The following is a 13,668-nucleotide window of genomic DNA, read 5'->3' on the forward strand; positions in this document are numbered from 1 at the left end:
TCCCAGTGGCCACTGTGGCTGGGGGCAGCATGCAGTCCCCTCCTGCCCATCTGGGCACCCAGCTTCCTCCTGAGTGGTTGTGACGCCTGGCTAATTAGCATATTCCCTGTTTATTTATTTATAGATAGATGGTAGATAGATAGATAAATAGATAGATAGACATTATCTTCTATTGGTTAGTCTTGGCCAACTCAGATTAAACACCTATGAAAAGTTATGTATGGATATAGTTCCCCTATCTAGATCTATCATGCTCTAAGCCTAGAACTCTGCCTAGCATTTCCAAGCAGAATTTCAGAAAACAAGAGTCTTTTTTTCCATCCAGATTTTAAAGGGCCTGATATAAGAAACTTGAGCTGTAACTGAAGCTCAGCCATATGCTCTTTGATGTTATAAACAAATGATATAATCCCAGCAGATCAAAATTTCCAGGAAATAGGCATTTTTGCCCATCCTGTGCAATGCTGTGTTGTTGTACATAATCCCTAGGCCATAAAAAGGCTCACTAAATACTAGTACGTATGGGTGAATAAATAGCTGTCAGTGTCTTCCTCACATAGAAGGCCTGCATGGTCCCTGGCAATGCCTTCTTCATAAGTAGCTCAGCCAGTGGGATGAGGTACCACTTGTCTGTACTCTCTGCCTCTCAGTTGCTGATGGTGGACAAAATATTGTAATAGCGCCTCTGTTCGTTTCTTCATCAATATAATTAGTATTGTTCAGATCTATCCAGATTGCTTTGCTTATGTAATGTGTGACATAGCCAATCAATAATTGTAAAGTGCTTTGAAAACATGGACTGCTAGATCCAAGTTCAATATTATTATATGAGTTTCCAGTGTGCTAGCACAGCCATAAAGGTCAAAGCTATTTTGAACTGCACACAAAAAGGCATACTGACGTAGAATAGAGAATAAATTATTATCTTTATAACCAGGGGGCTAGAAATTGGGGATATTTTAATGAAAATATTTCTCCTATTTGGAGGTGCTTAAGAACCCTCAAATAAGAAAATGAATTAGAAGACAAAATAAAGAGAGAAGACATAACAACATTATATCAAGTATTAAGGGACAAGAGTAATCATATTAGGATGAGGAACTAAAGATGCTGATCTGGTTACATGAAAACTCACACTAAATAAACTAACAAACTACAAAAATTTGAAATGCTTAAAGAAAAAAAGAGACATTGAGTCTGAGAGTTAAAGGAAAGACTAGAAATACAAAGAAAAGGAAAGAAAAGAGTAGAAAGGAGAAGAAAAAAAGAGTCACCGATATTTGAACCATATAAAAAAGAAATAGTTATTGAAGTAATCACAATTTGATTTGACCCATTTTAAAAATTGTGAATAACTGACTCAGCAGCAATATCAGCTTTGATGATGTCAAAGGTTAGTATGTACAGTATTGCCATGCATAGTCCAGATCATCCAGGGTCGCAGCCTTAAACTGATGCAAATGGTCCCCACATCCAGGCTAGCTCATGAGATGTAAGTAGTCTTGCCATTTAGAATAATAAAAGAAAGTCTGGTAAAGGATCCTGAAATTGTATTATAACAAAGGATCTCTACTTCAGCGGAGCCAACTTGTTAAGTAATTTTTTTCTTCCACCTTATATAAATTTCCATGGTTTTGTGAGCTACGCACCATGTCAAATATTTGAAAGCCCAATATTAAAAAAAAGAGCATTTCCACTTGCACTCAAGCATGCTTACGGAGCAGGAGGTCAAGCTAGGAATTATTCACCCATGGGAATGTGTTTTCATGGAGATTTCTACCCATACATTTTTATGCAAAAAAGTCTTAGAAGCTCTGGTCCAGAGAACCACAATATATTTTTATTTTAGAGGCAGTATTCATATTATTAAAAATCTCTTTACTGATGAAGAAGCATTATCAGCCTTAATTGATCTTCTCCAATCTTCCCTACAATGAGAACTCAATATTTCAGAGAAGTCTTCATTTAAGAGCATGGCTACTGCTCAGAGGATGGTGTGTATAATCCCTGGTTTCAGTTCTGTTCTTGAGGCAATAGATTATATCTGTAAACCCAATAATATATTTTTGTAGTTCATTTAGATTCCCAGGCCCCATTCTGGAGTGATGTTTTCATCTTAAATTGTAAAAACAGTTGTAATCACCATATCCTATGCTACCCTTGTACCATATTTTCTAGTTCAGCATTTATTTAAAAGCTTAAATGTTTTATAGTTTCCACCAGCTGGACCCTCTTTCATTCTTTTTCTTCAAATATTTAGGTAAATAAAAATAAAACACTCCCCACCATTCTTTTAACATTATTTCTTTAAGTTATGACCTGTTAAGTAATATGTAACTGCAGATAGACAGCCTGTTTGCTCAAAAAATTCTAGGAATTAACTTCAGGAGAAGCAGACTCTAACCTTCAGACATTCCAGGTCCAGGATATTTGCTGACTTCAACCGGTTATCTGAACAGACTGTGTTGGCTTGCACATAGTCCCCTCAATAGAGAACTCTCAATCCCCTCCTTTTTTCCCTTCCCTCCTGACAAAAATTCCTGCCAGTGTCCAGTTGTTCAATGGTCTTTTCGATGTTAGTCTGCCACCTTCTCAAACGTCCAGCTCTTTGAATAAACCTCCTTTCCTCCCACCAGTCCCTGGCTCTTGATTATTGGCTATTGAGTGGCAGGCACTGAACCTGGGTTCAGTGTCACTTGCATGAAAAGTTGGTGACATGAAAGATAAATCCTGTAGTTCCCAATGAAAATAATTACACTTCCCTAGGCTCGGTGTACCCACCAAAGGCTCTGCCTGGGGCAGTTGAAGAAAGGTGCACCAAGCTCAGAGAGAATGCCCAAGGGTGAGTGTCTTCCCCTCACCCGTTGTCAGTGCACTCCTGTGGGGTAGCTAACATTTTATCCACACACAGACAGCAGGTAATCCAGAGGAAATGAGGAACAACAGTGCACAATTCACTGAGAACAATTTGCTAAATTAAAGTCTCATTCCCATATGTCAGAAATTAACTTGTCTGCTTCAAGCGTTTATCCAATAGGAATCTGCATCCAATGTATTAAAACTTAATTTGAACTTAATTACTTTGAGAGCAGTGTTCAATAAATCTTCTCCAAGTCTTTCTATAGTGAAATCTCTGTAGCCAGATGTTGATTGTGTACACATTGTTTTGTGTTGCTTGCATAAACATTATAATCACATATAGACAACAGCAGAGCTACAATATTTAGAAAACATTTTTCACACCTCCTTATTAAGCAAGACTATGAAAATTATGACTCATCACTGCACCATTGTTTTTGCCTGTTTTCTTGTGCTGGTTGAACAGTCATAGGCAGCTGGTATTAATACAATAGGTGGTGCTTAGAGAATTAATGGGTGATGTAGAATACACCACAAAGGTATCTGTCACATGGAACAATAGGTGCAATGAGATAAGATGTATGTATTTGAAAATTGTGCTCAAATGTGAGTTTTTCAGCATAAAGGCATACCTTGACTCTACTGCAAAATTAGTCCTTAACAATTGTAAGAAGTCTGCCAAAAAAAAATCTGCTTTTATTTTATTTGTGATCCTGAGAGCATTTAAGCTACTAGCAGCAGGGATATACATGCTCCTTTTCTCTCTGCTCCTATCAAAACAACACTAGAGAGCTTATGCTCCAGGGAGATTTGTATAGAATCTGACGCTTGTATCAGCTCTGGAAAAAAAAAAAAAAAGAAAAAAGAAAAAAACACACAACAAAATTACAGTCTGAGGTGATGCAAATGATATCCTTGGTGCATCTTCCCCATGCTCCTGCGAGGCTCTTGACAGCTGATGGTTGGATTAAACAAAAAGACCAGTAACTTATGACTATTAGCTCAAAGCAATCATCTCTCATTATTTCAATTACATGGGTAAATGCATGCAATCATGTATCAAATCACTTTTCCCTTTTGAAGAGGTTCTTTTTAGAGTAGGATTTCTGCCAGAAAAAAATGTGCAAATATTTACACTGGTTTTTCATCCAACTGCACCTTTGTTTGGCAAAACCACCCTATGGCTACAATTCTGAGTGATATTTGGAAAAAGGGGGGTGGAAAACAAAAAAAGGGAATTGGAAATAGTACGCGGTTTGGGTGACTCATTAGCAGTCTGTAAAGGAGACACCTTCCGTTGTTACTTATTGCTACCTGACTTGTCAGTATGAATGTGGTTCCCATTCCCTAAATCACACTACCTGTGAATAGAGCTCCGCTGGCCAATTCAGGGCTCTTTAGGCAACTATGATTGATGACTCAGTGACTAGGAGAAAATTGCCTTCAATGAATTATTCATCAAGCTATCTCTTTGCTGTTAAAGTAGCTGACAGGAAAGTTCTGACACTTGCCTAAGCACAATCCACTTACAAATCAGTTACAAGGAAATATTAAAAATAGCTCCGTTACAGCATACCAGCACAGTATCACGTTGGGGCTTTTTTTCTGTCTACATTGAGCTTCACCGAGAACATGAGAGCTCTTCCCATGTTGCCATTGTGCTAATGGCAGTAGAGGCAGTGATTAAATAGAAAGCAACGTGATTTGTATTGGCTTTGAAACAATACACTGTTTTTAATAACACAGATCTCCAAATTTAAGGTAGACAGTTAATCAAGAACATGGTAATATTTAAACATCTCTCGAGAAAATAAATAAGAACAATTTGTTTGTGGAAAACCACTTTTTTTTTTCTCGCCTTTGTATGCTTGAATTGTTATGGACCTAGAAAAAAGGAGCAAGCTCATATCTACTTACCCTTGTTCTATATCAAATTTTTACATAGAAATATTCATGAAAATAGGGGGAAACGACAAAAAGATAATAGCAAATCTTAATAAAGGATATCACAGTTATAAATTGCTCTTGCTTTTTGCCAAAGTATTATCCTTGCCACTTGTATGGCGAATTACTTCTTGTTTACTTTGATCAAAATCTAGACACACGCCATGCAAATCAGACGAGGTATGTTCTGACTTTCATGACTTCTGAAAAATATTATCTTGTGTATATATTAAACACCTGAAATTTCATGAAGTTTTAACTCTTGAAAACATGTTTACTTTAAGCACAAAAAGACAGAAACCTTATTTTCAGAGATGCGTATCATTGTATCAGCATGGAATGCACTGGTGTCATTCTATAGGTCAAAGTAATTGGCCCGGAAATAGGCTCAGACTGAAGAGCTGCCGATTTCTACATTTTCTACTGTAACCTTGACCTTCTGCAGCATTAGCGCATCTTTAAAACACCATCTTTGCCTGATACAAATGACGGTGCCTCGGAATGGATCAGACCTTGCCCTGGAAACCCCTAAACCGGTTACCTATATAATGAACAGATCCCAAACACCATCACTGTCATTTCACAATGATTTTAGTAGTCGAGTTTTGCTTTTACTTTGTTGTGTTTTTTTGTGTTTTTTTTTTTTAAATCTTTCCCCTCCTCCTCCTAGCCCCACCTCTAGTCAGAGAATTCTATTCCTGCAAGTCACTTAATGTTTATTTCTCTGAAGGGCTGTGTGATTCTGAGCAACATGAGTCCCCATTGCCAGAATGTTCTGACCTATCTAAAAAAATGAAGTCATTACCAAGTTCATTTTTTTCTTCCTGATTTTTAGTACTGTTTATGAATAGATGGATTATAATAAATAATATTAGAGAAGAAATTTCGATAACATTTTATTAAATTATATTTTAAAGGGGGGCAATTGGCAAAGACCCCTAATTAATTCATGATTCTCTGGTTACTGGCAGCTTACATCTTTTTTCTTTTTCTTATTCCCTAGAAAAAAACATACTGACTCTGTTTATAACTATAATGTAGCTTCTGTGAGATAAGCCCCTTCACAAATGTAAAGAGTTTGCATGTCTTGGATTATCTAATAGGACATGTTTACCTTCAGGATATTTTTTAGCTAAATCAGTATCAAAGCTATTAACAGACAGAGGTTTTCAAAACAAAGATTTTTTTCCCTATGAAAATATAACTGAAAACATCATCTATCTTAAAAGCTTTGAAAAAAATCGGACATTTTATTTGCAAGAATTAAAACATGAACTTATTTCTGTGTTAATATAAAATTTTTACTTGTGAAAATCCCTGTTTCTGAGTTTGCTTGGATTATTTTTAAAGAAAATGGTGATTCCTCTGATCTCTCCTATCCCATAAACTGAGGTATGAAATTTTGGTGTAGTCTGAACCCAAATAACTAACTGCATTTCAGTTCTGGTATCTCAAACCATCTGCTGCTAAATACGAGTCCACTTAAAAAAATCAAGTAAAAAAAGCCAATATAGTAATATTTTGAAAATATTTAGCATCATTTACTAAAAATGTGGATGAGGGAGCAAAAATACTTGAAGAATGTATTGAAAAGCAATGCATCTGTTTAATGGTTCTTTCACGAGTCCCCATCAGTTTGGCATTGTGGAGAAAATCGCTAACAGCAGTTCTGCATGTATTAACATTTTGCCCTTTTTTCAGCAATGTTTGCTCACAGTGGTTTTACAGTGGGGTAATAATAATGCATATCTCATGTAATATTTTTCTTTTGCTTCTCCAAAAATATATGTATTTACCATAAATATGTAAATATATGTATTCTAATCATAAATATAAAGTATGCATACACATATACAAAAATAATATATACATTCATGCATCAATACATACATTTAATAAAAATGTCACTTCTTTTCTATTTGTTGATGGGTGTTAATAGTTCTTGCTATTACCTATCATTTAAGTATTTTTTTTTTTGAGAGTTAGGACATTTTAGGGGTGTACCACCTTATGGTCAGAGACTTTTAACAACTGATTAATTAGTCATTAGAAGGAATCTAGATCTTTGGAAGTTATATTGTCTTCAAATACTTGCATTTTTACAAATGTGCCATATAAGTGCTACAATTAATGATACACTTAATTGAAATACATCTTTTCAATTGTTTGTGGAATCTTGAAATCTCTTTCTCCGTATTTCCTAATGCATGATATGGCCAAATATTTAGATCTGTTAGGATTGATAAATATGATTCACTTCATGGTTGAAGTGGGAAGGAAAGGATTAAATATACAGAGGAAATAAGTAGCATGCCTCCATAAATTTAGTTAATTTTGCTTCTTGACATTTTAGAGTTGCCTTTGTTCTATTCAATGCTAATTTTTATTATACTGAGCTCACAGAAATAGGCATCTCAGAACCGGCGCTTAATGCATTTCATCCTTTTGACACTTTGAGGGGGGAAATGTAATTTTGAAACTAACTCCCACTCTTCTTTTTCTAATCTTATCCACCCCACACTCCCTACCATATTCCCCAAATACAACCAAATATTGACTGACAGTTTAAAAGTGCTAATAGACTTATTCCCAATCATATGTGTTCAATATGTTAGCCTTAAAAAAAATTAGGAGCCTCAATCTTTCATCTAATATCTTTGCTCAATAGACAGAATTCTAACCAGAGCAAATTCAAGTACAGCTTTCAGACCAGCCAAAGCTAGGAGACAGGCAGGAGGTCTGCCCTTGCCCAGCCGTTCTTCTGTCTGCATTAGCCGTTCTTGCTCAGGCTCCATCGACCTGTCAGAGCCATCACAGTGATTGACTGCCCTGGCAGATGTGCTGCTATAACAGGTAACTTGATCATCCAGACCCATCTGTCTCTGAGTCCTCTTCAATTCACACTTTGAAAAATATTAGATTCTGGGTGGGGCTGGATTCTTTGTTAGAAAAAAAAAAATTTTAAGTAGGCTATCTGTATTTCACAAAAAGGTTATCATCCAGTGAGAGAATGGAAATAGATAGTGTTTGTGCTCTTTAGTGAGGTGAGCTGCGTCAAGGACGTATTACGGTAACATTTTAAGCGGACCAATTAAATCTGGGAGAATTTGAAAACCTGATTTCCAAAACACAATCTAAAGTTAAGGGCCAGTTTTAAAGAACAACCATGATGAAAACAGAACGATGTTGCAAAGATAACAGTTTTTGTGTGAGTGAGACAGATGGGCTGTTTGTGCGTGGAGAGAAAGTAGGGGAACCTCGTGCAATGGGAGTAACTCTGTGTCTTCCCTTCAGTGCCCACTGCCTGACAAATGTTGTGACATCATTAAGCTGAATTGCTGATTTCAGATAGGTCTGGAACAAGAATGGGCAGGAGTAACTCAAGCTTCATGCTGAAATGTAGTTATCTAATTTACTAGTGTCACTATTTCTGATAATTACTTTTCACCAAAATATTTTGCTGTGCTTGTGTGCAGAGGATTTCATTCTATAAGTCAACACCCTAAGTGTGGAGCTGTTCGGGATCTATCAACAGCTTCTATTAAGAGAGAATATAATCTTGGTGAGATCAATGTCTAACACTTTTCTATTTCTCAGTAAAGGCTATTGCCTACTCACTATCAAGGGATGAACATTGGCCGAGAATGAATGGTTTAACGTCTAAGGGGAAGTAACATACTGAAGCGAGCAAAACAAGGTAAAATGAATGATAACTGACAAAAAAGCAAGAGAACTCAATTAGTTTTCAGATGAGAAGAATAAAAATATCCTAAGTATGCAGTGGTACTTGTAGAACCTGAAGGGATAAATGAGAAGGAGAAAGATTTACACAAATGTATTCATTCCTTAACAGAACTCCTTTACAGTTTTTTTTTTTTTGTTTTGTTTTTTTTTGTAGACTATCACATGATCTTGCAATTTGCCTTGGAATTAGAATATGTCAATAATCATATTACTTCTCCAAATCAAAATAAGCAAATAATAAATAAATTCCAAAAAATATTCTTCATTAAGAGATCTTGATTATGTTCTGATCATAAGTTGACACTTTTGTCTACTGGCCAGTTTTCATGATTTTATTTAAAATGCTTCATAGAATTGATCACATTTTCCCCTTCAGATGAGAAATATAAAATATATATTTTATTAGTTTAAATTAACAATAACTATCTTCCCCTACCTTACTTTGGCTGGAGAGAGTTCAATTTGGCTATTAATATTGTTTGAAAAGGCAAAGAGTAGCAAGCAGTTGCTTGGTTTGATAAAGCTATTGCACGCTTCCAAGAGTTATTTAACACATAAATCTTTGGCTGATTAATTCAGTTAACAGTGCTCAGTCTTCTCTTCCATTCCTCACTTTCAACCCAAAGTGAAAAAAAAGTCATATTTGAAACACAAATCTGTCCAAAATTTAATATGAGCTGAGAACATGATGGCATAATTTTTAAAAATATCAACAATGCCCTGACAGAAATTATATTTAAGAGAGTTTACCAGATTTATAATAAAAAAGTTAAATAAAGGGGAAGGGACCACTACTTTAGTGGTGTTTGTCGTTGCACATTGTGTGATTATTTGCTCTGAAGTCCTTTTACATAAAATGGCATTTTCAAGCCATAGAGATCTTCTATACTTGCATGTCATGGAATCAGATCTGTAAGTATTCCTGATATGGAAGGAGAGATTCTTTTTTTTAAACTCTTGCATTTTTGTCTACTTCACATCATATAACTCACATTCTTAAAAAACGACTGAAGATTTTTTCTATATCCATGTGGTTCCTGCTTTCTAAATTCTGTTGCTTGTTTTCTCCTTGTAGTTCTAAATGTTGCTTTAACATCTTTAGGTGTGATATAGATAGATTTAGAGTGATGTAGTTAGCAAGTCTCAAGCTGCAGATTTTAAATATATTTGAAAACCTTCCTCTGAAGGAAAACAAGACACTCTTATGGGAAAGTTGCACTTTATATTGGAGACATCTCTCGCAACTCTTCTTTCCAAAGAAGCTGAATTTACTATGACTATTATTAACACATGTATGTAATTAATCTTCTATTGCACAAGCTTCTCCATGTACAGTTAAGCAAAGCTTGTTTATCCATGGAATGGCATAAACACGAAAATTTTTAAAGAGGTACTAGGATCTATTTACGAAATCAACTTCGGCTGAATATTTGAGAAAGTGTCCCTATACATAGGTTTATATCATGTGACGTGTTGATCTTCTGGGCACAATTTGCCTCTCTGTGTTCCACCATATAGCTATAGCCCTGCATTCATCTCAACTCTGCTCTTGTAACATTTTTTTTCAACTAATTATATCCATAGAAAGAGTTCAATATAAATATGTGTGATTTTTTGCAGTTTGTAACTGCAAAAAGTGGCTTCCACTTATTTTAAGTTCAAATTCTGTACATTCAATTACTGTTAGCAAGCACTCCACCTACTGGCTTATGTGATACCAAGCAAGCAGGCCATGATAAGGCACGAATCAGCAGGAGTAAAACTCTCAGCTCTGCTGGTATGGAAAGGAGCTCAACTTCCAGACTGTCAGCCAGGATCAAGCATGACTCTGACTTCCTGATCACCAGAGTTAGGGCGATTCACAGCATTATCTTAACCAAGTGACAATCTATTTGTGAAGATTCTCAGTAGTAGTGTGGAGTGTGAGGATAGGTTGGCTCACTGAGAGATAGAATTTTTCAACTGTAACAAAGGGACCAAATCACATTTCAAAACCTCAGAATTCCTTTTATGCATCTTTAGCACAGGTATAAAAAGTGTATTTGTCCAAAAAAGTTCTCAAAGAAAAACAGGATATTTAATTTTAAAATGAGTTAGGATTATAGACATTGCATATGAATATTTTTGTTCACCAATATGTCGATGTTAAAAATGTAATATTGAAGTATCAAAAGGAAAACAAATGCTTGAAAAAGTCCTTTAACCATTTTCCCCACATCTGAGAACTTTGTAGCTTAGTAGTTTAATAGTGAATAATTAAATGACAGAGATAGATTAATATGAGGCATTATAGTGAAATCAAGAGAAATTGAACCATCCCATTCCACAATGTCAACATAAGATATAAATCATAACCTTCTATCTACCCCCCCCCCCATCACTATCTATTTTGACATGCCTCTTTAAAGACAGCTCAACTATGTAATTATTGCCACTGTGTACATATTGTGGCAGGTGTGAATGCAGCAATAAACAATGTGGCGATTAATGTGAAGTAATACAAGAGCAAATTGAGGCACATAGGCTAGTCAGAGGTGGGGCAGCAGGAACGCTGAAAGTAACGTTAATGGGCTTTGGATATGGAAAACTTTTCCCAATATTGTTTCGGGGTGTTAACTGTGAGTAGAGCTGGAAAAAGAAATGCTGAAGGGAGACTGTCTAAGTATATGAAAGGTTTTGTTGGGTCAGCTGTATGTTTTTGCCAACTTCACATCTTCTCCAGGATTGATGAAGAATCCATAACATGGGAAGGCCTTTGACTCTAGAAAACCCTACAGTTTGCAGCTAAGCCGGGATACAATATGGCACTAAGTAACAGAACCTATTCTGGGTTGATGAATCCTTGTGCACTGACACTGGAATAGCTTCATCACTGCTCTGGTAAGAGCCCAGGAAACTATCCCAGATGCATGCATTTCTCTTTTGGCTTTGCACAGGAAGTGTTCACAGTTAAGGGAGGAAATCAGTTCCATTAAGCATTTACACTGCAAAACAGAGATTGAGGAATCTTAACACGTGACAACACGACAAAATTTACCTGACCTTTCCAAGCGAAAGAAAACAAGACAGAAGGTCCTCTCAAGAGGCTGCATCATATATATGTTCAGAGGCTGTGCTGCCCATATGTTCAATAGGACTGTTGAATCTCAAAGTTATAATAATTTGCAACGAGGTGCCAGAACCAATTATTAAATATCAGATGATCCAACAGAGATGAAATAAAAATATACAGGGTCGATTTTTTACTGGCTTTGACTATTATAAAGCATTGAAAGTACTTTGAATTTACAGTGTAACTTGAAGGTTGTATTAACGACTTCCTTATGCTAGAATTTTGTTCCCTGCCGAATATTATAAGCAGAATGCAGATGGCATACTTTTCTGAGGACAAAGGGAGTCTTGGCCTTATCCTTTTTTTATTTATTTATATGTCAACTCAGGAAAAGGAGATATGCTATTATGATATCTTCCACTAATGCTAACCTTTATTCAAAAGCGCAAATGACAGCCAAAAGTACAACTCAAGTGAGAAAAAAGGTAGTGTGTGATAGTGCCGCAGAATGATACAGTCTCAGCCAAATCGCTGCCTATAGTGTGGAAAAATTAGTCTCCTAATCTTCAGTATAAACAGTCATAACTTACTTACTGTGACCCTCTGAAACATAGGTGAGTGAATGTTTTAAATACTGGGTCTACCCGAAACCGGTTTGGCTCAGTGGATAGAGCATCGGCCTGTGGACTGAAGGGTCCCGGGTTCGATTCTGGTCAAGGGCATGTACATTGGTTGTGGGCACATTCCCATTGGGGAGGAGGGCTTCAAGAGGCAGCTGATTGATGATTCTCTCTCATCAATATTCTAACTCTCTATTTCTCTCTTTTCCTCTCTGTAAAAAATCAATAAAATATTTTAAATAAAACAAACAAACAAACAAACAAATAAATACTGGGTCTGATCTCAAAGTCAAGGGCTGTTCTTTCTCCCTGATTGCCTAGATTCTGCCCTTTGTGAAATCAAGGAGATGTGGATTGCTGGTTTCCGTCCAGCAAAGCAAGACTTTCAAAAGACCAGGGGTTCTTTCTTCTGCTATTACTTCAAAAGTGGTAGCGAGGATTCCAGTCAAGTCCCCAGAATCAAAACAAGACTGTCTACCTTAGTCATTTGTTACAGAAACAAAACATCTCTGAATGGATTTTCTTGAGAATCAAAGTTGAAAGGCCAGATCCTCTATTTTTTGTGGGGAACAGAATGTATGTGGTCTCTTCTCCAATCTGAGCATCCTGTATGCGAAATCCTGTGTGATAACGTTGGGAAATGAGAGACTGTCTTTCCTCGGTCACCGGAGCACGGCAAGCTCAGGACCATGTTTGCCTAAGTATGTTTACAGCACCTGTCAGTTGATACACGAGAAACAAGAAGAGTAATGTAAACTGATCCCCCCCCGCCTTTGGCTTAATATTTAATGCAGTCCACCAGGAAGAAAAGCACAAACATTCTACTTTCCTAATGCGTGTCTTCCATGCCTCTTCTAATATTCTCTGGGGAGGAGTGGGCTTTGAGCTCGGTCAAAGCAAGGACCCATGTACTTCAAAATCTTCAGTTTCTTGTCTCAGCTTCCTTCCTGTCTCCCCAAATGAAATTTATTTTATTTTAGCCACCTCTGAGCAGACTTGTGTGTATATATTTCCAGAGAAATTGGATTGTCCATATGGATTTTTAAATCAGCTTTCAGATCAAGTTCAGAAATATGTAAACTGTTGTGTTGTTGGACGAGGCAGGAGTAGAACATATCACTCAGAGGAAGAACACCCAATACTATAAAGTGATCTTTAAATGAGAAAAACCAGAGTGTAAGTCAATTTAAGTGGCCAATAATGGGAAAACAAGTGCCCATTCCAAGAGCAATTGTAAGACATTTAACCCAAGGAAAGTTGCATTATACATCTATATTAAATTGAGGCTATATTCACACTTATTGTGGTTTGAAATGTGAACCAATATTTTCTATCTTTGGTTTCCTTGCTGTAAATCTCTTAATGTGCATAATATGTGATTCATAATATCATATGACTGTCTTAAGTTTGAAAGTCACTGTCTCCAAAGTTATAACTTAATTGAAATCA

The sequence above is a fragment of the Pipistrellus kuhlii genome, unplaced genomic scaffold, assembly GCF_014108245.1.
Source record: "Pipistrellus kuhlii isolate mPipKuh1 unplaced genomic scaffold, mPipKuh1.p scaffold_m20_p_1, whole genome shotgun sequence".
Lineage (NCBI taxonomy): Eukaryota > Metazoa > Chordata > Mammalia > Chiroptera > Vespertilionidae > Pipistrellus > Pipistrellus kuhlii.